General features: G+C 41.1%; 1 pseudogene; it reads left to right on the top strand.

Moving 5' to 3' along the window:
• Positions 1–556: 556 nt before the first annotated feature.
• Positions 557–23,509, top strand: LOC118675547 (annotated as a pseudogene).
• Positions 23,510–25,195: the final 1,686 nt, after the last annotated feature.

Genomic DNA, 25,195 nt, shown 5'->3' with positions numbered 1-25,195 from the left:
TCTCCTGAGCACTTCCCATCATCTAATATGCATGTACTATGCATGCAGCTTATTTGCTTTCTGAATTTTCTGTCTCCTCTTAAAGAAATAGAGCTTCATGAGGCAGGAATTGGTATCTATTTTGTTCACTACTTGATACTGAGCACTTAGAACAGTGCCCAGAACATGGTAGGTGCTCAGAAAATATATGCAGTTAATGAGAAACCAAATGATTCTGGAACTCCAGTTATCTTCTATGGTCACTCCTCATCTCCTGCATGTCCCATTCTGCCTCTACTTACCCCCAATATGTTAATGTTCTCAAGGCTCCATCATCAGTGTTTTGTTTTGCTCATTCTATTCCATTTATGCATCACAAGGGCAAGATTGTATTAGGGTTTATTTAAAGATCAATATGATAATGTATATAAAGAATTTGTGCCAGTCCTTGACACACTAGGCTAAATACTTATCCTTTAGAAGCATACAAAAAGTACAAATCTTACTTATAAGTTCTACACACAGAAAGCTGACATGCATCTGACTTGTGTAAGTATTAGATATGACTTCTGGACCTTGTGTTGTACTGAGTTGTTCCTCTGGGTTACAGTTCACCATGGCCTCTGGATACACCATGATGGACCCCATCTGTCTGGTGGAAAATCAGAATAGTCAGCTGACAGTAAATCCAACAGCACTGGAGATTCTAGACAAGATCTCTCAGCCTGTAGTGGTGGTGGCCATTGCAGGTCTGTATCGGACAGGAAAATCCTACCTGATGAAATGCCTGGCAGGACAGAACCATGGTGAGTGTTGTTCTGGGGTGGGGTCATTTGCTTGGAGACAGTGGTAACACAAACTGATCATACCTCCTTCAGGGCCATCTTAAAAAGGAACACAACTGTTTCCACTGAAGAAAAGTTCTGTCATGATGGAATAAACATCTTAAACTCCATTATTTCAGAAAAACCTCACTCTTTGAGCTGGTATTAAGGGGTTCCCCAAATTAATCCAAAGGTCCACCCATTATTCTTGATCCCATCCACTCCTTCTGCTGAGGAGCTCAGCTCCTGTAATTATTCCCTTCCTTTCTCTCCCATCACTTTTGCCCTAAACCTCAGGGACTTTTCAACTAGGACACAAATATTCTTCAACATGTCCTGTTTTCAAAAAGGGATGGTAGGAACAACAGACAACAGTATATTCTATATATCCCATAGCTCCATGGGACTACCATCCAATTTTTCCTTCACTTCTGAGTAAGACTTTGTTAAATTATACCATCTTTTCTGTATCAAGTCTTTTCCAATATGTGAACTATACCACAGAAGAGTGCACAACACATACACTTATACAAAGTTAATAAAGATAAAGTGATGCACTGTGTAATCACTGTTCATATCATGAAATAAAACATTACTGGCACCCAAAAACCCTAGAAGTACCCTCTGACACTCACCAGAGCTCTGCAATGTTTTTATTTTCATACTGCATGCTTTCACTCTTACTTGGTAAAAGTGACTTTACAAGCTGTGTATGCATTTGTAAGAATAGCTTAAATATATATAAAGGGAAGTCCGTTCAGGTGTTCTTTGGAGCCTTGCTTCTTTTGCTCAATAAAAAGTTTAAGTTTTACCTAGTTTGTCATATATATCTGTATTTATTTATTTTCACTATTTTATAGTATGCTATTGTGAGAAAATACCATAATATATTTATCTGTTTGTTGTTGATGGACATTGGTATTGTTTCTAATTTTTTACTTTTATGAATGATGCTAATATAAATATTCTTGTTTGTATATCCTGGTGCACATGTACACAAACTACCTTATGTGATAGACCCAGAAATAAAATTGCTAGGTCATGGAATATATATGTTGTCAGCCTTTCTAGATCCTCTCAAACAGCTTTTTAAGTTTTATATGCAATTTATACATTTATTAGCAGTAATTGAGAATTCTCCACATCCTCATAAAACTTTGGTAAAAAACTTTTAAAATGTGATGATATGAAGTCTGTATAGGTGCATATATTTGCTTAATTAGGGGTTAAACCTCAATACCCTGAACTGAAACGATTAATAGCAATATCTCTCATTGTCTTCTCACTGAGTCTCTTTCTTTATGTCTAACACCTTGTCTCCCTTTCCTTCCCTTTCTCCTTTGTGCATCACAATCTTTCCCATTTGCTTCCAACAAAACATTTTGTCTTGGTCTTTGTCATAGAGATATTATAGACCTATCAGGGGAGAACACTTTTCTTTGCCTGTCTTAAATGAGTTGATAACCAGGTTTTGAGAATTAAAGGTTTGAGAACCCTAAGGGAAAGGTATCAGTTAAGGAGTTTCAACAGCATCCTTTCAATTCTCCTCAAGATAACATCAGATAATAACAAGGTGCTGTTTCTTTGATGAGTAGATCCCACCACTCAAACTATTTTAACACAAGTAGGTATAGTCAATAATATTGTAATAATTATGTATAGTGCCAGGTGGTTCCTTAAAATAGAAGTGGGAACATTTTGCAAAGTATATGACTATCTAACCATTATGCTATACAACTGAAACTAATCCTATATAATAAAAGCCTAATATGCTAAGTGTTCGGTCATCCTTTCAACCAATCAAAGCATAATATGCTAATGATATACTAAGGCTGCTCAACTGCTTGCTATGATGTGTACTGACCACCAGGGGGAAGACAGTAGATTGATTGACCAGCCACTATGATATGCACTGACCACCAGGGGGCAGATGTTCCAACTGGTAGGTTAGCTTGCTGCTGGGGTACAGCCAATTGGGACTGAGCGAGATGGCCAGACATTCCCTGGAGCCCTCCCACAGTCCCTGGAGGGGACTGAAGCCCTCCCACAGTCCCTCCCCAGCCCTCCCACAGTCCCTCCCACAGTCCCTCCCCAGCCCCAATTCTGCACCGGTGGGGTCCCTCGGCCTGGCTGACCTCTGCCCTCTCGCAATCCAGGACCCCTCGGGGGATGTTGGAGAGACAGTTTTGACCCAATCCCACAGGCCAGGCCAGGCCTCACTGGTGCACAAATTCCTGCACTGGGCCTCTAGTACAATATAATGTTGAAAGTAAACTTTAAATGGAAAAACAACAACATCTAAATTGTGACTCTACCACCCAACTCATAAAACATAAAAAAAAAACCCAAAAACAAAATAGAAGGATTTGTGCCCAGTCAAGATACAGGAGCAAGACCAGGTCACTACTTTCTCCCCTTGTTGACAATTTCTTTTGTGTGGGGTTTTACCTCTTATAACTGAGTGTAATAATATCCAATTATACCTACTTTTACTCATTGGGAAAACTGGGTGTTCAAATTACTCTGTATTACTTAGCAAACAATCAACTACTATCATGTTGTATCATGCAGGCATCTCAGGCTTTATACCCTCTCTATGGAGAATTCATTGGATGTGGAAATAGAATGGCCTGAGTCAAGCTGAACCAACCTCCCTTCACATTCCAACATGTCCACTTCTAGTTCCAATTGAAGGAAACATTGTCCTATGGCAGATGTTAAAAATGTTGAACTATTGGACAAGATATATCACACGCAGGTTCTTGGGCATATCCCTCAAATGTTCCCCACCTGTAAGTATAAGACTTTTGAAAGAGAAGCAAGCATGTTGAGTATCACCAGTCTTTTCTGCATTCACTTCTATTATATTCCCACCTGGGGCAGTGAAAAAACAGTAAGAAAAAAACAAACAAACTCCACATTTCCTTGAAGAAGAGAAAATAAATGAGAAAGCTACAGGAATGAAAGGGAATAAAAACATCCAACAAAGCTGAATATCAGTCCACATCCTGGCAGGACACATATGAACCCCTCAGAGGGTAACTAGTAAATGTTTAATAGAGGGACTAATACAATGGCATAAGCAGGTCACAGAGAACTAATTGGAGATGAGGAAGGACTCAGAAGGTGGCAATTTCAATGGCCAGGTAACTATAGTCATTCCTATAGCATGAACAGACAACCAGAAAGTGAAGCCAGAATGTGGCAAAGATGAGTACTTGTGGATGGAACTAAATGAAAGGGCTGTGACCCATTGAGAGGAACTGAGGCACTGGGACACCAAGGCTCACTAATGAGTAAGAGGGGGAAACACATGCCTGACATCTAGACTAATGCTGGCACCTCCTACTGGTGGAACTCCATCAGAACCTGAAGGACAAGGAAGCTCTTCATTGTCAGAAAAAAATATATCAAGCTTAAAAATATTTTTTAAAATAGAGGTTATAGTAATTCTGTAATGTGACATATCTTGAGCCATTGATAGTATGGAATGAATAGGAAACCCAAAGTGTTTCTTGAGAAGGTCCTAAATATGGATAAAGGTTGGATAGACTGTCCTTGCTGAAATGAAAACAACCTTAGTCCCAGCCAGGCACTCACATTCCCATAGTTTTAACCTATGTAACCTATGGGCAGCCTGAACTATCTGCTGATACTAGTGGTTCTCAACCTTGACTGCACATTAGAATCACCTGAGAATATTTCTAAAATCCTGATTTCTGGGCCTCATCCTCCAGAAATTCTGTTTCTTTGTTATGGGGTGGAGCCACAACATTAGTAACAAAGTAAGAGAATTTCTGGAGGATGAGGCCCAGAAATCAGGATTTTAAAAAGATTCCCAGGTGATTCTAATGTGCAGCCAAGGTTGAGAACCACTGCTCTATATGCTTTCTCCTCTTCCTTAGCAGGTTTTCCTCTGGACTCTACAGTGTGGTCTGAAACCAAGGGCATCTGGATGTGGTGTGTACCACACCCCTCCAAACCCAGCCACACTCTGGTCCTTCTGGACACTGAGGGCCTGGGCGATGTGGAAAAGGTAAGGCAAAGTGTCTTCTTTGTTTTTGATAATCCAGTTACATTTTAATTTGCAAACTTTGTTCAACTTCTATGATATATTTCTCTGAACTACAAATCCACTTAAGAATAATGAGGTTAAATTTGGTTTCTTTGAATTTACTTTCTTGGAAATTCAATACTTTTCTTAATACGTATATAGACTGAGTGGTCATAATATCTGGCCACTCAGTGTATGTTATTTTGACACTTGGCTGAAAGTTACAAGATAACAAATACTTATTGGGCATCTAAATTCTAAGGTTTTGTGTTAATTATTACAGATATGCATAATTGATGAAAAGGCTCAGAGCTTAGTTGGGAGATAAGACATATGCAGTGTTATCAGTACAGGTTACAATGGACACAAAGAGTGACATATTTAACTAGTCTTCAGGATAAGAAAAACATCCTGGAGGAAGCTATAATTATGGGATCAATGCCTCTAGTAGTTTAGGTGTGTGAGATTGATGGTCTTGAAGGTAGGAAAAGTGAAAATGGAGTTTGATTAAAATAACATATTTAAATAATCTCGAAAATCACTTCAGCTACACTATACATGTTAATTAATGTTTTAGTCCAAGTCTCTGGGTTTTAGAGATGAATTCCTCCCTGACTTCTATAAATTTATGAGCTAGACCCACCAAAAGCATTGTAAATGAGATAATTTTAGGTAGTTTGTCTTTACTGTGTTAATTGCAGTCAATCTTGTGGTCTTATTTGTATTAGCCAAAGTCTAAAGTAAAAGTAGGAGGGATGGATCTTTGGCTTCCATTACCTCAAAAGGAGTAGGGGCAGGAATTTAGATATTCAGAATTTTAATATTAATTTTTAATTGAATTTATTGTGGTGACACTGGTTAACAAATTTATACAGGTTTCAGGTGCACAATTTTATAACACATTATCTGTATACTATATTGTGTATTTACCACTAAAAGTCAAGTCTCTCTCCATCACCATTTATCCCCTCTACTAGAGGCCCGGTGTACAAAAATTTGTGCACTCAGGGGGGAAGGGGGCGTCCCTCAGCCTGGCCTGTGCCCTCTCGCAGTCTGGGACCCCTCGGGAGATAACGACCTGCTGGCTTAGGCCTGCTCCTGGGTGGCAGAGGGCAGCCCCAATCCCTAGATGCAGCCCCTGGTCAGGCTCAGAGCAGGGCCGATTGGGGAGTTGGGGCACCGCCCCCTGTCATTCACAGAGCAGGGAGGATTGGGAGGTTGCAATGCCACCCTCAGTCATGCTCAGGGTAGGGCCAATTGGGGGGTTGGGGCACCGCCCCCTGTCACACTCAAGGCAGGGTCGATGGGGAGGTTGTGGCGCCACCCCCTGTCATACACAGAGCAGGGTCGATCAGGGGGTTGGGAAGCTCCCCCCTGTCACTCACAGAGCAGGGCCCATCAGGGGGTTGAGGAGCTCCCCCCTGTCACTCACAGAGTAGGGCCAATAGGGGAGTTGGGGCACCGCCCCCTGTCACACACAGAGCAGGGCAGATCAGGGGGTTAGGGCGCCGCACCCTGTCACACTCAGGGCAGGGCCGATGGGGAGGTTATGGCTCTACCCCATCACACACAGAGCAGGGCCCATGGGGGGGGGGGTGGGTTGGGGCGCCGCCGTCTATCACCCACAGAGCAGGGCCGATCAGGGGGTTGGGGCGCTGCCACTCTCACACTCAGGGCAGGGCTGATGGGGAGGTTATGCCTCAACCCTGTCACACACAGAGCAGGGCCCATGGGGGCGGCGGGGGGGGGAGGTTTGGGGCGTCGCACCCTGTCACACTAAGGGCAGGGCCGATCAGGGGGTTGGGGCGCCGCACCCTGTCACACACCCTTCAGGGTAGGGGTCCCCACTGGGGTGCCTGGCCAGTCTGGGTGAGGGGATGAGGGCTTTTTTCAGGCTCGTGGGTGACTGAAGCTCCCAACTGCTCCTTTTTTTCTTTTCTTTTTTTTATTCTGGGCCAGCTTTAGCTCTGGCTCCAGCTCTGAGGCCTCTGCTGCTGAAAACAGGTATCTGGTTTGTTTGGGTTCTATAATCGAAACAATGTATAACTCCAGCTCTGATATCCCGCCTTGCTGAAAGCAGGTTTCTGGGGTTTTGTTTAGCTTCTATATTTATTACAATGTTTCAAACTGCATGCGCAGAAGCCGGCAAGGCAGGCGGGGAACGTTGGTTTCCTCCGTCACTGAAGCAAGCAAGTCTCATGTTAGTTTCAAGCTGCCTGACTGCCGGCCACCATCTTGGCTGGCAGTTCATTTGCATATCACCCTGATTAGCCAATGGGAAGGGTAGCGGTCGTACGCTAATTACCATGTTTCTCTTGTATTAGATAGGATACCCTCCTCCAACTTTTCTCATTCCCCTTCCCCAGCAGTCACCACACTGTTGCCCTACCCATGAATTCCTTCTCTTTTTTTCTTTTTTGCTCAAAACCTCCACCTCCACCACCCAACCCCTCATCTGCCTCCATGAGTTGTCAGCCTGCTCTCTATCTATGAATCTGCCTCTATGTTGCTTGTTGGTTCATTTAATTCATTAGATTTCACATATGAGTGAAATCATATGATACTTGTCTTTCTCTGACTGGCTTATTTCATTTAGCATAATTCAGGTTTAAAGCACTCAGTAATGACCTCCGTATAAACCCAAGATGGTCTACTGATTCCTAACAGATTGTAGTTTACACAAACCTTCTTCCTTTTAACTAATTACATTTATAAAGGAGCCAAAACATAACTGTCAACTGATAGCAGGAGAAGTACTTGCTGTCCTTACAACTCTAGGGTTTTTAGCAGTATCCAATTCTATTGCACAGTCACTTATGATTTATTCTGAATCTTATGTTCAGCCTCATCATCTGTTCCTACCATACACATAACTACCACTTCAATCAAATAAAATAAGATGTAGTACCTTTATATGAACACACTCTCTGACAATTCTGATTGGCTTCTGTAGCTCCTTCCACCAGCCTGGTCCTCTTCTCTCCAGAATTCCACATTCTTCCCATTCTTTAGAGCAAAGCCCAGCTACTTTCAACCTAATGGGATTGTGTCTCACTCAGACATAATCTCTTCTTGTCCTGAAATCATAGAGTAATTTTTTCTGGGTTTTGCAGTCCCCCTTTGTCTTTTCCATTATATCATTAGGTTGCACTACTGGCAGAGCGGATCACCTTAGATGCATTTACATGTTGCCAGGTATCAATGCCAATCCAGCACGTCATCTCTGGAGGTCAGAGATTTCCCTATGAAACTTAATATCCACAAAAGTAAATGCATTGTCTGGCATTTTTTAGATGCACAATGGCACAATGAGAAGTTGATAAATTTAACTGACAAGCATTTGTATCCCTAGTAACCCCATGGTCAAGAGAAAGTGGCAAATAAATCATTAACCACTTATTATTGCACTAGAGGCCTGGTGTACGAAATTTGTGCTCTGAGGGGTGGAGGAGATCCCTCAGCCTCAATTGCGAGATGGTGCAGGCCAGGCTGAGGGACCCCACCAATGCATGATTGGGGCCGGGAAGGGACATGGGAGGTTGGCCAGCCAGGGAGGGAACTGCAGGAGGGCTCCAGGGTGTGTCCGGCCCATCTTGCTCAGTCCCAATCAGCTGGACCCCAGCAGCAAGCTAACCTACCAGTAGGAGCATCTACCCCCTGTTGGTCAGTGCATGTCATAGCGAGCAGTTGAGCAGTCTTAGCATATCATTAGCATATTACGCTTTGATTGGTTGAACCGACGACCGGACGACTGGCCACTTAACATATAAGGCTTTAATTATATAGGATATGTCTATGTTCTTGGGACTGTTTCAAACATTTTGAAAACATTTACATTGTCATTTACTTCTTTTAATAGCTAAGGAACTCAGGCCATGAGTAGTGTCAATGTCAATAGCCTAAATGAGGTTTGAATTTAGCACTGGCTTCAGAGTGTATGTTATTTCCCCTACTGCTCAGTTATAGTAGAGCTGACATAGTGCATGAGCAACTGAATGGATGAATAAATAGAAGACACCTCAGTCTCCTTCTGTGCACTTTCTAGGGTGATCCAAAAAATGACTCATGGATCTTTGCCCCGGCCATGCTTCTGAAAAGCATGTTTGTCTACAACAGCATGAGCACCATCAACCACCAGGCCCTAGAGCAGCTGCAGTATCCTTCCAGGAACCAAACCACCATGGGTCATGGAGTCTATGTAAATGTAACTCAGACTATTTTGTGTTTTTGTTGTTGTTTTTTTTCATGTCAATAATCAAGGTTGAGGAGAAAGGGACACAGAGTGAATGGGAATGTTAATAAAAATTATTTCTCAGTGAAATATGGAAATTTTGGTATAGAGCACTTCTCATTCCTTAGCAAAAATCCCAGCTATATGACTGAACTAACATAGCTAATCAGGACATAATCCTCTCCCAGCTCTGGTGAAGAATATGACTCAGCCAAGTTTTTGAGTTTCTTTCTATACTTTGTTTGGTTTGTACGGGATTTCATGCTGGAGTTGATGTTAGATGGATGCACCATCACTGAAGAATGCCTTGAAGTTGGTTCTAGGTATCAGAGGATGGTCTGGGTGGTAGAGGATTAAACATTTGACTCTTACTTTATTACTTACATTATATTTCTTTTTTTTAAATGACAACATAATTTATTGAGGACATTCTATGTAGATGCTATCTCTTTGACTTCTTTTTATCTTCTTTTATTTTATTGGGTTGACATTAGTCAACATGAACATACAGGCTTCATGTGTGGATTACTAATTTACAAAATCTGTTTATAGGACCATGTGCCCACCCCACAAACTCAAATCTTCTCCTGTCACCTCATATTAGGACCCCTTTCTTCCCCCCTCCCTCCGCCAACCACCACACTTCTATTTTTATTCATAAGTTTCAATTTTATATTCCACACTAGAGGCCTGATGCACAAAATTTGTGCACGGGGCAGAGGGGGGTCCCCCTCAGCCCAGTCTGCACCCTCTCCAATCCGGGACACTTCAGGGGATGTCCGACTGCCGGTTTAGGCCCGATCCCCAGGATCAAGCCTAAACCAGCAGTTGGACATCCCTCTCACAATACTGGACTGCTGGCCCCTAATCGATCACCTGTCTGATCGCCCCTAACTGCCACCCCTCACTGGCCTAGTCACCTCTCCCTGCCCCCCCCTGCCAGCCTAATAGTCCCCAACTGGCCCCTTGCCAGCCTGGTCTCCCACAACTGCAACCCCCCTGCCAGCCTGGTTGCCTCTTACTGCCCCACCCTGCCATCCTGGTCATCCCCAACTGCCCCCTTCTCCTGGCCTGGTCATCCCTCACTAACCCCCCTGCTGGCCTAGTCATAGGCAGCCATCTTGTGAGAGTGTGAGGGTCAATTCGCATATTACCTCTTTATTATATAGGATATGAGTGAAATCATATAGTTTTTAGTTTTTTCTGTTTGACTTATTTCACTTTGCATAATGTTCTCAAGGTCCATCCATGTTGTTGTAAATGACACTATTTCATTCTTTCTTATGGTCATGTAGTACTCCATTGTGTATATATACCACATCTTCTTGATCCAGTCCTCTGCCATAGGGCACTTTGTCTGTTTCCAACTCATGGCCACCATGAATAATGCTTCAATGAACATAGGTTGCATATATCTTTGTCTATAAATGATTTTGAGTTTTTTGGGTATATACCCAGGAGTGGCATTATTGGGTCATATGGTAGCTCTATTTCTAATTTTTTGAGGAATCACCAGACTGCTTTCTATAGTGGTTGTACTAGTCTTCATTCCCACCAGCAATGAATGAGGGTTCTCTTTTTTCCACAACCTCTCTCACAGTTATTGTTGCCTGTCTTGTGGATGATGGCCACTCTAACTGGTATAAGGTGGTATCTCATTATAGTTTTAATTTGCATTTCTCTGATTGCCAGAGAGGTTGAACATCTTTTCATATATATATATATTAGCAGTTTGTATGTCTTCTTTCAGGTCCTCTGCTCACTTTTGGATTGGATTGTTTATTTGTTTGGTGTTGAGTTTTACGAGTTCTTTATATATTTGGGAAATTAAACCTTTGTCAGAGCTACTGTTTGCAAATATCATCTCCCACTGGTTGGCTGCCTCTTTGTTTTTTTATCCATTTCTGTTGCTGTGCAGAAGCTTTCAGATTGATATAGTCCTATTCACTTATTTTTGCCTTTACCTCCCTTGTTAAATCCATAAAATGTTCTCTGCCACCCAGGTCCATAAGTTTGGTGCTTACACTTTTTTCTATGTGACTTATAGTTTTGGGTCTTACATTTAAGTCTTTGATCCATTTTGAATTAATTTTTGTGCATGGTGACAAACTGCAATCCAGTTTCATTTGTTTGCATGTGGCTTTCCAGCTTTCCCAGCACCATTTATTGAAGAGACTATCTTTACTCCAATGTGCATTTCTGGCTCCTTTGTCAAAAATTATCTGTGGTATTATAGTTGGGCTCTCTATTCTGTTACATTGATCTATATATCTGTTTCTCTGCCTATAACATGCTCTTTTGATTATCGTAGCTCAGTAATATATTTTGAAGTAAGGTAGCATGATACTTCCAGTGTTGTTCTTTTTTTTCAGGATCACTTTGGCTATTCTGGGTCTTGGTTCCATACAAATCTGATGATTTTTCATTCTATTTCTTTAAAAATGACATTAGGATTTTGATGGGGATTGCATTAAATCTGTATATTGCTTTGGGTAAAAAGGCCATTTTAACTATGTTGATTCTTCCAATCCATGAACATGGGATATTTTTCCAGTTCATTGTGTCTTTTTCAATCTCTTTTAATAATGTTTTGTAAATTTCAGTATATAGATTTTTCACATTCTTTGTTAAGTTTATTCCTAAGTATTTTATTCTTTTGTTTGTGATTGCAAAAGGAATTGTTTTCTCCATTTCTTTCTCTGAAGTTTTGTTGTTGGTATATGGGAAGGCCATGGATTTTTGCACATTGATTTTGTATCCTGCAACTTGATGGTATTTGTTTATTGTTTTCAGTATTTTTTTTTTTTTGTAGTCTTTAGGGTTTTCTATATACAACATCATGTCGTCCACAAAAAGTGATAGTTTTACTTCTTCCTTCCCTATTTGGATGCCTTATATTTCTTTCACTTGCCTTATTGCTCTGGTTAGGACTTCAGTACTATGTTGAATAACAGTGGTGAGAGTGGACATCCTTGTCTTGTTCCTGATCTTAGGGGAAAAGCTTTCAGTTTTTCACCATCGAGTATGATATTGGCTGAGGGTTTATCATAAATGGCCTTTATTATGTAGAGGTACTTTCCTTCTATTCCTATTTTATTGAGTGTTTTAATCATAAATGTATGTTGTATCTTATCAAATGCTTTCTCTGCATCTGTTGACAAGATCATGTGTTTTTTATCCTTTCTTTTGTTAATGTGGTGTATTACATTGATTGATTTGTGAATGTTGAACCATCCTTATGCCTCTGGAATGAATCCCACTTGATCATGATGTATTATTTTTTGAAAGTACTGTTGGATTCAATTAGCTAGTATTTTGTTTAAAATTTTTGTGTCTGTATTCATCAGGGATATTGGTTTGTAATTTTCTTGTTTGTGTTATCTTTGCCAGGTTTTGATATCAGGGTTATATTAGCCTTGTAGAATACATTAGGATGTATTGCTTCTTCTTCAGTTTTTTGGAAGAGTTTGAAAAGAATAGGCTTTAATTCTTCCTTGAATGCTTGGTAGAATTCACTGGTGAAGCTGTCTGGTCCTGGCCTTTTGTTTTTGGGAGGTTTTTGATGGTTGTTTCAGTTTCCTCACTGCTGATCATTCTATTTAGGTTTTCCAGTTCCTCATGATTTAGTCCAGGAAGGTTATATATTTCCAGGAACTTATCCATTTTTTCTAGGTTATTGAATTTGGTGGCATAACCTCTTTCATAATATTCTATTATGATCCTTTGTATCTCTGTGATGATTTCTCTTTTCTCAGTTCTGATTTTGTTTATATGGGTCTTTTTCCTTTTTTCCTTAGTGAGTCTAGCCAGGGGTTTGTCAATTTTATTAATATTTCCCAAGAACCAGCTCTTTGTTTTATTGATTTTCTGTATAGTCTTTTTGTTTTCTATTTCATTTAATTCTGCTCTGATTTTTATTATGTCCTGTCTTCTGTTAACCTTGGGGTGCTTTTGTTCTTCTTTCTCTAGTCTTTTAAGGTGTGATGTTAGGTTGTTTACTTGGAATTTCTCTTGTTTCTTGAGATAGGCCTGTAGTGATATAAACTTCCCTCTTATTACACCTTTCACTGCATCCCAGAGGTTTGGTATGCTGTGTTATCGCTCTCATTTTTCTCTATATTCTTTTGATCTCATATTTTATTTCTTCTTTGACCCAGTCATTTTTTAGTAGTATTAAGTTGTTTAATATCCATGTGTTTATAGTTTTTTTTTACCTCCTTTTTGCAGTTGATTTCTAATTTCATAGCATCATGGTCAGAAAATATGCTTGGAATAATTTCCATCTTTTTTAATTTGTTGATGCTTGTTCTGTGACTCAGCATATGGTCTATCCTTGAGAATGTTCCATGTGCACTGGAGAAGAATGTATAGTCTGATGTTCTGGGATGAAATGTTCTGTAAATGTCAATTATATCCATTTGTTATAGTATTTCATTTAAGTCTGATGTTTCTTTATTGACTTTTGTTTGGTTGCTCTGTCTAGAGCTGTGAATGGAATATTAAGATCTCCAATTATAGTTGTGTTTTTATCTGTTTCTCCCTTTAATTCTATGAACAGCTGTTTAATATATTTCGATACTCCCTGGTTGGATGCATATATACTAGGAATTGTTATGTTTTATTCATGTAGTGTTCCCTTTATCAGTATAAAGTGTCCATCTTTATCTCTTGTTATCTTTGTTTTCTTGAGATCTATTTTGTCAGATATAAGTCTAGCTATACCTGCTTTTCTGTGGATGTTGTTTGCTTGGAGAATCATTTTCCACCCTTTTATTTTGAATCTACCTTTGTAGGCAGCATATGGTTTTGTTTTGTGTTTAGATCCATTCTGCTACTCTGTGTCTCTTTACTGGTGATTTACACCACTTACATTTAAGGTGATTATTGATGTGTGAGGATTTCCTTTAGCCATTTTATCTTTTGTTTTCTGGTAACTCTGTGCCTCCATTGGTTCTTTTCTTTTATGCTTCTACCAGAGGACCGATGCACGAAATTCGTGCAAGAATAGGCCTTCGCAGCCTCGGCTGCCTTGTGGGTCCACCCCCTGCCCTCTGGTCATTCTGGAAGTTCATTCCAAAAGATCATTCTGGAAGGTTGTTCTGCCGTCTGGTCTAATTAGCATATTAGCTCTTTATTATATAGGATCTGTTGTTTTTGTTTGGTGGTATTCCATACATCTTTCCTCTGTTTCCTCATGTTTGAAGCTATATGTCTTCTTTGGTGAATTTCTATGTGTGGTAGCCATTAGTTTTATTTAAAGTGAACTTGCATATACTATATACCATACTTTTTTCCTTTTTGAGTCCATCTGATCTTCATCTTCCTTTGCCTGTTCATACCTGTCCCTCTTCCCCTTGTATGTTTTTATTGTCACAAATTATCCCTACTTATGCTACAAAGTTTTGGCAATCCTACTGGTATTATTATGGCTTTATGTCCTTTGATTCAGGTAGAATAACTCCCTTGAGTATTTCCTGCAACTGAGGTTTTCTAGTGATAAAATCCCTCAGCTTCTGTATGTCTGGAAATGTTCTTATATCTCCTTCATATTTACAGGATAATTTTGCTGGATACAATATGTGTGGTTGATAATTTCTTTCTTTCAGACATTTGAATATTTGGTTCCACTCTCTTCTGATTTGCACAGTTTCTGCTGAGAAGTCGGGTAAAATTCTGATGGGTTTTCCTTTGTAGTTCACTTCCTTCTTTCCCCTGGATGCTTCGAGAATTTTTTTTTGTCACTATTTTTTTTAATATATTTTATTGATTATTTTTACAGAGAGGAAGGGAGAAGTATAGAGAGTTAGACACATCAATGAGTGAGAAACATTGATCAGCTGCCTCCTGCACAATCCCCACTGGGGATGTGCCCGCAGCCAAGGTACATGCCCTTGACCGGTACCGAACCTGGGACCCTTCAGTCCGCAGGCTGACGCTCTATCCACTGAGCCAAACTGGTTAGGGCTGTTACTAAATTTGACAGCTTCATTACCAAGTGCCTTGGAGAGGGCCTCTTTGGATTGAGGTAAGTAGGTGTTCTGTTTGCTTCTTGGATTTAAGGATCTAGTTCTTCCCATAAATTTGGGAATTTCCCATCCACTATTTGTTTTAATAGACTGTAATTCCATACTCTCTCTCTTCTACCTCCACTATGCCTATGATTCTCATGGTATTTTTTTTATGGAATCAGAGAGGTCTCATAGGGCTATTTTGTATTTCTTTATTCACAGTTCTCTCTCTTCTTTCCTATGCATCATTCCTTGATTCCTATCTTCAATATCACTAGTTCATTCCTCTAACTGGTTGGTTCTGTTTTCTATGCTCATCAGCTCACTCTTGCTTTCTTTAAATGTCTGCTTCATTTCTAGGATTTCCACAATATTCTTTTTTAAAAAAATTCAATTTCTCTGGAGAAACACTCATTTTGTTCAATGATTTGTTTTCTGAGTGAACTGAATTGCTTGTCAGAATTTTCTCATATCTCATTGAGTAGTTTCAGAACTGTAATCTTGAAATCTCTGTCATTCAACTCACATAATTCCATGTGTTCCAGCCTGTTTTCTGGGGATTTTTTGATTTCTTTCTGGTCATCGTTGTTGTGGTTGTTCATGGCATTAGCTGTTCTCCTTTGTTTTTCCATTAATCTCTGAGGAGGTCTTTCTACTTTGTTCCAGTAGATGGAGCTGAATTGCAATATTTTTATCCTCTGTGGCCTTACAGTTTTGAACTTCTGAGGCTTCTGGAGAGCTATACTGCCTCTGTTGCTTGGGGGTGAGGTTTGTTTTTCCCTTACAGTAATGGTGACCCCTGACCTCCACATGTCCAACCCAAGCACCCCTCCGGGGGCTAATTCACGGAGGGAAACTGTTTCTACTGCCACAGCTCTTGGCCTACAGATAATACACTCCTGGAGCCAACTCTCTAAGGGCAGTGGGAAGCGTGATTTGGGAGTCTAATCAGTGGCAGATTTCTGCGATTTACTTTGCCTGAAAGACAGCAGCCAGGCCCAGCCCTGGGGAACAACTCTGTAAGTAAGGTGTCTGCTGACTCGCAGCTTATGCATGCAACTCAGATCCCATTCACAAGCACCCCCAGGTTTCAGACACACTCTCACTGTTTGTGTGCATGGCCACACAATGCCACCACTCCTGTGGCCACACCAACAGCCAGCCACTTACCTGGTTAGCTCTCTGCTAGACTGACCAGCTGAGGGAAGTGCCTCTAACAGCTCTGCCATGTCCCAGCTATGCTACAGACATGCTACTGCACTATAGCCCCGTTCTGCTTCCTTCCCATCTCTTCTCCCCACTTATTCCAAGGAGCCCACCTTAGTTATTCCAGTGTGCAGGCCTCTCAGGCATGTATCCATGTTGAGCAGGGACTTCTTTGTTGAATTATAGGTGATTATTTTGTTGAAATGTTAAGGGGAGAGGCTAGATGTGCCCTTAAGCCACCATTCCTCTGATGTCACTCCCACATTATATTTCTGACCAGAGGATCTACACTAATAAAATAGAAATATGTAAATTAACCATGCCTCTGTGATGGCCATCATCCAATCAGGAGTGAGTATGCAAATTAACCCAAAAAGATGGCAGGTTAATTTGCGTATGCAGGCACAGAGCAGCCTGGCACGGTGGGATGCTGCTATGAGGGGGAGGGCAGGGGTGGAGGGTGCTACAGGAGCAGCACTCTGGGTGGGAGCCAAGACTGCAGGCTCCCTGACAGAGCAAAGACTCGGCTGGAGTGAAGACAGAAGGCAGCAGCTGGAGTGAAGGCTTGGGTCCTGGGTGCTGGAGGAAAACTGGTGCCAGCAGCCAGGGGAAGAAAGGCCTATTCTTGCACAAATATTCATGCAATGGGCCTCTAGTTATAATATAAAGTTCTATACGGCAATCTCTGACCTCCAGAGATGATTTGCTGCGGTATAAATATAGATGGAAACATGTTGAAGCAAAGCAATGTAAGTGCATCTAAGGTGATCAACTCTTCCAGGAATGAAACCAATTTAAGATGTGATCAACTGTGCCCTCTCATTTAGCACTAACGGTCAATTTTTAGTTTTTATTGTATTGAAGCTTGTGTCAATGGGGATATGAGTATGATAGGTGTGTATGGTTTCAGTTGTTATTAATACTGAATAAATTCAAGTGACCAGAATTTAAGGTGGCTAACATTTTACCAAAGATTTTAACAAAATTGATAACATGAAAAAATTTGAGGATAACAACTGGTGTTAAGATGTCTTAAGGTATTAAGATGCTCAAATATTTGTGCTCAGAGTAAGTTTAGATCTCCTCTGCTTCTTTTGGAGAAAAATGCCCAACTCTATGGAAGATGGTTAACACAGGATCACAAAAATATCAAATAACTATTTTTTAAACATATTTCATGTTGTCTATATTACTAGTTCCCAAAATGAACATATTCTTCCAGTAAGACTGTCAAATCATTCATTATCACTCTCTTTATAACATCACTCTCTTCATTCTGCAGCCTGTTATCATGTTAATAGAATAAATTAATTACAAAGAATAGATTTAGCAGAGAGAAAAATGAGTGGTATCTGGAAGCATGTTTATTTAGTATTTTTTTTATTTATTCAAGAATCATTTATTGAACAGCTGATATATGCCCAGAATTACTCAGTGTGACATTGTTACCTCCAATATAATCTGATATACAGAACAGGTGAGGTCTTTAAGTGGTATTAGGTTAACCTTGCATATTTATATGGTGTGCAATTGTTACTCTGATTTTTAGAAGTTGTTCTTTACTGTTATAGTATTGTCTGTTCTAGCAACATCATAAATTGCCAAATACCTACCAGAAAATATTTGAGAATTACTTTAGAACCTACATTATATTTCTGACATAAGAACTATAATATCCAAAGTATTTCTGACAATTTTGGGGACTAATCTATCATTCACAAATATCTAATTGATAGTCTAGCCATTGGACACCATGGAAGTACTAAAAACAAAAATCATAAGTTTCTTCAGATGGGATGAATGTCCCCATGCCTCCTCTTCTTCCTCAGAAGTACTTCTTTTATTCCTGGCTTTGCACAAAAAAATAAAAACAAATCTGTTTTGTGGATATTAGCATCACATTGATATTCATGATTCAATAGACAGAGATATGCAAGCACCACAGTTACAATGATGCAACGACCTTTGGAAATAAACATCCTTTCCTGAGGACTGTATCACCAATAATTGCTGTTTTTTGCTTTGTTTTTTTTCTACAGGTGAGGATCCCAAAATCCAGCAATCCAACTTGCCTAGAAAGTATATCAGGAAGTTCTTTCCCAAGCGAAAGGGCTTTGTTTTTGATCGGCCTACAAATGACAAAAACTTGTTACAACATATGGAGTGCATGTCAGAAAACCAACCAAACTGCAATTTTCAGAAGCAATCCAAACATTTCTGTAACTACATCTTCACAGATGCAGAAACCAAGACCCTCAGAGAGGGAATCATTGTCACTGGAAATCATGAGTCTCCTTTGTTACAGCATGTTTCTCTGCAGTTCATTGTGTGTGATTGTACTCAGGGTTTGTTAGTAGTTCTGTTTCCTTCTGTAAGTGGTGTGGAAAGCAGAGATTCATGCCAAAGATAGACATGCATGTTTTTCCTTAAAGTTTCCAAATGTGAGGGATTGTTGAAACCCACTGTGCCTCATGAAACTAATCCACCAATTACATAAGCACAAGCTACTGTTAAGGATAGGAATCTGCATGATGATGATAAAACCAATTAGAAAAAATATATAGCAGAACATGAGCCACTGAAAGTTCATTAGAGCTTGAGAAGAAAAATTAACATGTAGCCTTATGTACATGGCTAGATTCATGGATCTATGACACTTCAGCAGACTTACTGTGACCTGGGCTAAGACGGGGCCATAGTTGATATAATATTTGAGTCACCATCCTGAAATTTTTAATTATTTTTATATGGGTCCAAATTTTAACCACGAATTATCTTCTTTACCTACCTGTAAATTAAACTCTTTTAAAATTTATTTCAACTGGGAAAAGGTTCCAGGAAAACTTTGAATATATTGGTTGAAATCATTATGTTTACATTATCATGAGATGAATTTGAGAACCATAAAAGAGAGGGTACATAGGAGATACAATGTGTTATTACAAGGAACTGGGTTTAAAGTATGTAAAGGAGGAAGAGACAAGAATGAGAAAAGGAGGATGGTGGGGAGTAAGGAAGAAAGAGAAAACAGAAATCTTAATTTCAATAATTTTTTTTTATTTTTATTTTTTTTAGAATGATGATCTCTAAAGCTTGTGATAGAGTGAGTAAAAACTTCCTGTCCATTTTCTGAATATCTTGTGTCATACTGGGCTAAGGTATTTGGCAAAGGCCTGTGTGGACGCCATCAACAGTGGAGCAGTGCCTTGTTTGGAAACTGCAGTGATAACTCTTGCTGAGCGTGAGAATTCAGCAGCCATGCAGAAGGCAGCCGACCACTACAGCGAGCAGATGGCCCAGAGAGTGAGCTTCCCCACAGACACGCTGCAGGAGCTGCTGGACCTGCACACAGCCTGTGAGAAGGAAGCCATTGTAATTTGCATGGAGCACTCCTTCAAGGATGACAAGTGCGAGTTCCAACAGAAACTTATGGTAATATGTCTTAGCATATATCCTTCCTCATTCCTGTTCTTCTAGATTGATGCCTAGACATCTTTTTTCTGACTAATAGTTCATGGGTTTCCCATTGTAAAAGAAGTTTGTATTCAGGTGAGGATCTGGGATCTATAGTCTACTATTCATCTTTTTTTCTGAAAGATTGGCTCTTTATTTCCATTATCACAAAGCAAATTAACATGTGCTTAATAGCAGTTTGCACAAACACATAATTTATTAGTTCACAATTCTTCAAGTGAGTTCCTATTACAAGATGTATGGTGCTCTGCTGTGTTGTACACCTGAAACTAATATAATGTCATTAGAAGTCTCATGGGAACTCTTCCCCATCTTCAAGGTAGCAATGGTGCATTGTATCTTTGTCCGGTTTCTACTATCTTTGACTACCTCTCTGCTACCAACTAGGGAAAAATACTTTTAAAGGCCTCCTGTGTTTAGGTATACCCACTTGAGTAATCTCCATTTCTTAAAGTTAGCCAGTGCCACATAAATCTAATCACAAGATTAATATTTAGCATATTCACAGGCCTAGAGACTATCATGTGTGAACATCAAGAGAGAACTCTTAAGGACAACATAATTCGGCCCTGTATAAACACCTTCACTTTGTCTTTGAGTCTATCATTGACGATCCTACAAGTTACAAAACGCTCACTTCATAAAGAAGAAAATTAATATGATTATAATTTTTCAGTTGTAGCAAAAAATTCTTTCCCTATATTTTTGCACAATCAAGCCCTCATTATAATAATTTATGAGGCGTTCAAAACTCTGTTCAGTGAACACTTATCTCATTAGTGGACACTTGGTTTACTGTATATATATTTTTGTGTATATATTTTTATCCATAGCAATCCAAGTTTGCAGAGGAAAGTCTACTTCCAGTCATATTGAACTTTCCATTGCTCATTGTTGATGGATGGACCACTGTTAATCTTATGACTGATAAAGGAATCTTGATGATACTGGGTTGCATATTTGATATTTATTAGAGAACTAAATTGAAAAGTTCTCATCAAAGAAAAAACCATGTTTATACCTATGTAAGGAGGCAGACAATAATTAGAGAATGTGGTGATCATTTTGCAATGTGTACAAACATCAAACCATTACATTGTACATCTGAAACTAATATAATGTGATATCTTATGTATCAATTTAAAAAACAAAGGAAACTCCAAACCGGTTTGGCTCAGTGGATAGAGCGTCGGTCTGTGGACTGAAGGGTCCCAGGTTCGATTCCAGTCAAGGGCATGTACGTGGGTTGCAGGCACATCCCCAGTGGGAGGTGTGCAGGAGGCAGCTGATCCATGTTTCTCTCTCATCGATGTTTCTAACTCTCTATCCATCTCCCTTCCTCTCCGTAAAAAATCAATAAAATATATTTAAAAAATAAATAAATAAAAATAAAAATGTATTATCCTATCTAATAAAAGACAAAAAGGTAATTAACCATTACTCCATTACGCTTCCCATTGGCTAATCAGGGTGATATGCAAATTAATTGCCAACAAAGATGGTGGCCGGCAGCCACGCAGCTGAAGACAGCATGGGGCTTGCTTGCTCCAGTGATGGAGGAAGCCAAGGTTCCCAGGCTGCCGTGGCCCGGCTCTGAGCCCAGAAGCAACAATGTTTCAATTATAGAAGCTAAACAAACCCCAGATACCTGCTTTCAGCCAGCTGCGACCTCAGAGCTGGGAGTGCCAGTGAAGGCAATGTTTCAATTATAGAAGGTAAATAAATCTCAGAATTAAAAAAAAAGTAAAAAAGGAGAGGCTGGGAGCTTCAGTCACTGGCCAGCCTGAAAACGACCATCAGCCTCTCATCCAGACTGGCCAGGCACCCCAGTGGGGACCCCCCCCCTGAAGTGGGTGTGACCAGATGCAGACAGCCATTAGCCCCTCACTCAGGCTGGCCAGGCACCCAGTGGGATCCCCACCCTGATCCGGGACACCCTTCAGGGCAAACTAGCTGGCCCCCACCCGTGCACCAGGCCTCTATCCTATATAGGAAAAGGGTAATATGCCTTCCAGCACCGGGATCAGCGAAGCCATGAGGCCTCCTGGCACCGGGATCAGTACGACAGGGGGCAGTGCCCAAACCCCCTGATCACCCTGCGGCTCTGTGTGTGACAGGGGGCGGGGCCACAACCTCCCTATCCTCCCTGCTCTGTTCGTGACAGGGGAAGGTGCCCCAACCCCCTAATCAGCCCTGCTCTGTGCCTGATAGGGGGGATCTCCCAACACCCCGATCGCCCTGCAGCTCTGTGTGTGACAGGGTGCGGTGCCCCAACACCCCCCACGGGCTCTGCTCTGTGTGTGACAGGGTGCAGCGCCCCAACCACCCCCCCCCCCACGGTCCCTGCTATGTGTGTGACAGGGTAGAGCCATAACCTCCCCATCAGCCCTGCCCTGAGTGTGACAGTGGCCGCACCCCAGCCCCCTGATTGGCCCTGCTCTCTGGGTGATAGAGGGCGATGCCCCAACCGACCCCCAGGGGCCCTGCTCTGTGTGTGACAGGGTAGAGCCATAACTTCCCCATCGGCCCTGCCCTGAGTGTGACAGGGTGCGGCGCCCCAACCCCCTGATCCGCCCTGCTCTGTGTGTGACAGGGGGCAGTGCCCCAACTCCCCTAATGGCCCTACTCTGTGAGTGACATGGGGGAGCTCCTCAACCCCCTGATCGGCCCTGTTCTGTGCATGACAGAGTAAGGAGCCCCAACCCCCCTGATGGGTCCTGCTCTGTGAGTGATAGGAGGCAGCACCCCAACCCCCTGATTGGCCCTGCTCTGTGCATGACAAGGACTGGTGCCGCAACCTCCCCATCGAACCTGCCTTGAGTGTGACAGGGGGCGGTACCCCAACCCCCCAGTCGGCCCTACCCTGAGGGTGACTAGAGTGGCATCGCAACCTCCCGATCTTCCCTGCTATGTGCATGACAGGGGGCGGCTTCCCAACTTCGCATTCAGCCCTCCTCTGAGCCCGACCAGGGGCTGCACCTAAGGATTGGGCCTGCCCTCTGCCACCAGGGAGCAGGCCTAAGCCAGCAGGTCGTTATCTCCCGAGGGGTCCCAGACTGGGAGAGGGCACAGGCCGGGCGAGGGACCCCCCCCTCCTCCTCCCCGAGTGCACAAATTTTTGTGCACTGGGCCTCTAGTATATATATATAAAATAAATAAAGGAACCATGCATTTCATGTCTACCAACACCATCATTTCACAAATGTTGAGCCTAAACCTGAGAAAATTAAAGAACTTTCCACAGGTCACACAATGAATTGGTCTAAACTGGGGCTACAATGAGATTCTTGATCCTCATGAGTCCATGCTCCAGTCCACCTTGATGCCATCAAACTGCTTTTTCCAAGGGTCTCACATTTGGGTTTTCCTTTCTAACAGCCTCTTTCCTTTGCATTTATCTACATTTCTGTGGCAGGACATCATGGAGAAAATGAAGGAAAATTTCTTGCTGAAGAATGAAGAGGAATCTCTCAAATATTGCCAGGCTCAGCTTACACAGGTTTCAGAGCCGCTGATGGAAGGCATTTCAAAAGGAACTTTCTCTGTGTCTGAAGCATACATTCTCTACTCAGAAGAAATTAACAAGGTTGAACACTCCTATGACCTGGTGCTCAAGAAAGGAGTGAAAGTGAGGAATAAAAAGATAGGGGAAGACCAGCAGTTGGTGTTAAGAGTTTTTGTGGGAACTTTTGAAAAATCTAAAATGATAGGACTACCAGTATATGTGAAATGATAGCAAGGCATGGGTGAAAAAGGTGAAGAGATTAAGCAAAATAACAACAGCAACAAAAAAAAGCAAGCACAAAAATACTGACATATATAAAAAGTATGGTAATGACTAAAGGCAAAAGGGGGTGGGAAGATAGAAAAGAGAAAAGGGGGATAAATGGGAACAGAAAGAGACTTGACTTTGAGTGGTAAACATACAATACAGATGATGTATTACAGAATTGTACTCTTGAAACCAAGGTAACTTTATTAAGCAATGTCACACCAATAAATGCAATAAAATTAAAATGAAAAAGAATATACCTCCAATTTATGCTAAATTAATTCCAGTGAAATACATAACAGTTACTCCTATAACTCTATTCCCTCTTACCTCCATTTAGTGCTATTTTTTACACATATATTATGAATTACATCTATAATCTATATATGTAACAAGCCCAACATTACATTTTGATTGTTATTAATTTATATGATTATATGTCTTTTAAAGAGAATGAAGAAGAAAAAAAGAAATGTATAGGCCTTGTTATAATAACTTTATTTATTACAATCTCTGCATTCCTATGAGTTCATGTTATAATAATATGTCATATCTTTATTTCAATAGGCTGTGAAACCACTTACCTCCTTTATTCTGCTATTGTAATAAAAAGTAATCAGTATATTACTTTTAAGTATGAAATAGGCCCTGCAATACAATTATATACATATTGCTGTATACAATTGTTCTTAAAACCAGTTAATAGGAGAAAGGAGAGGAAATCTGTATTTATACTGTCTTTCATCATTACACAATTATCTTACTGGTGCTCTTTGTTTTTCTATATGGATTTGCATTACCATCTGAGGTCACTTGCTTCCTCCCTGACACCTTCCTTTTGTATTTTGTGTAAACTCAACTTGCTACTAATAAAGTTTCCTCAAGTCCCCACACTGTTTCAAAAAAAATCAGTTCTTTGGGGGAGAACTTCACAGATCTCTGTGATGATGCACTGCCTCTCTCCCTGGGAAAATATCTCTGAGCCACTGCTCTTCCTCTGGGTAGGGGTGGTAGCCTCTGGCCTTCCCCACTTGCCTCTCCCAGCTTGGAAACTCCTTCCTACAAGTGAGCCAGAGGGAGGGTGAGCAGGCCAGGCAATCTCAGCCTGCTATGCATCAGCTGGAGCCATCACCCTATGAGTAGAGATGGGTGTGGGTTGGGAGCCCCAACCTCCAGGAATTTAATTTCTGCAACTCAGTGTTGAAGGCGATGAGAAATACTGATGTCCTGCCTCTCCCAGTGACACACCTTACCCTGCTTGAAAGAGGAAAGTGGGAGCCACATCTTGTTGACCACACCCAACTGGAGCTGAGCTTTTGTCAAACTGAACTACCATATTTGTCCATGTATAAGACATCCCCATGTATAAGAGACCCCATGTATAAGACACCCCCCACTTTTCCAACCCAAAATTAAGATATCAGCCAGAGCCGGTTTGGCTCAGTGGATGGAGCGTCGGCCTGCGGACTGGGGGGTCCCGGGTTCGATTCCGGTCAAGGGCATGTAGCTGGGTTGCAGGCACATCCCCAGTAGGAGATGTGCAGGAGGCAGCTGATCGATGTTTCTCTCTCATCGATGTTTCTGGCTCTCTGTCCCTCTCCCTTCCTCTCTGTGAGAAAATCAATAAAATATATTTTAAAAAAAGAG

This window comes from Myotis myotis, unplaced genomic scaffold (genome assembly GCF_014108235.1).
Source record: "Myotis myotis isolate mMyoMyo1 unplaced genomic scaffold, mMyoMyo1.p scaffold_m19_p_2, whole genome shotgun sequence".
Lineage (NCBI taxonomy): Eukaryota > Metazoa > Chordata > Mammalia > Chiroptera > Vespertilionidae > Myotis > Myotis myotis.
The sequence above is the reverse complement of the archived record's forward strand: the minus strand, read 5'-3'. Positions and strand labels throughout refer to the sequence as shown.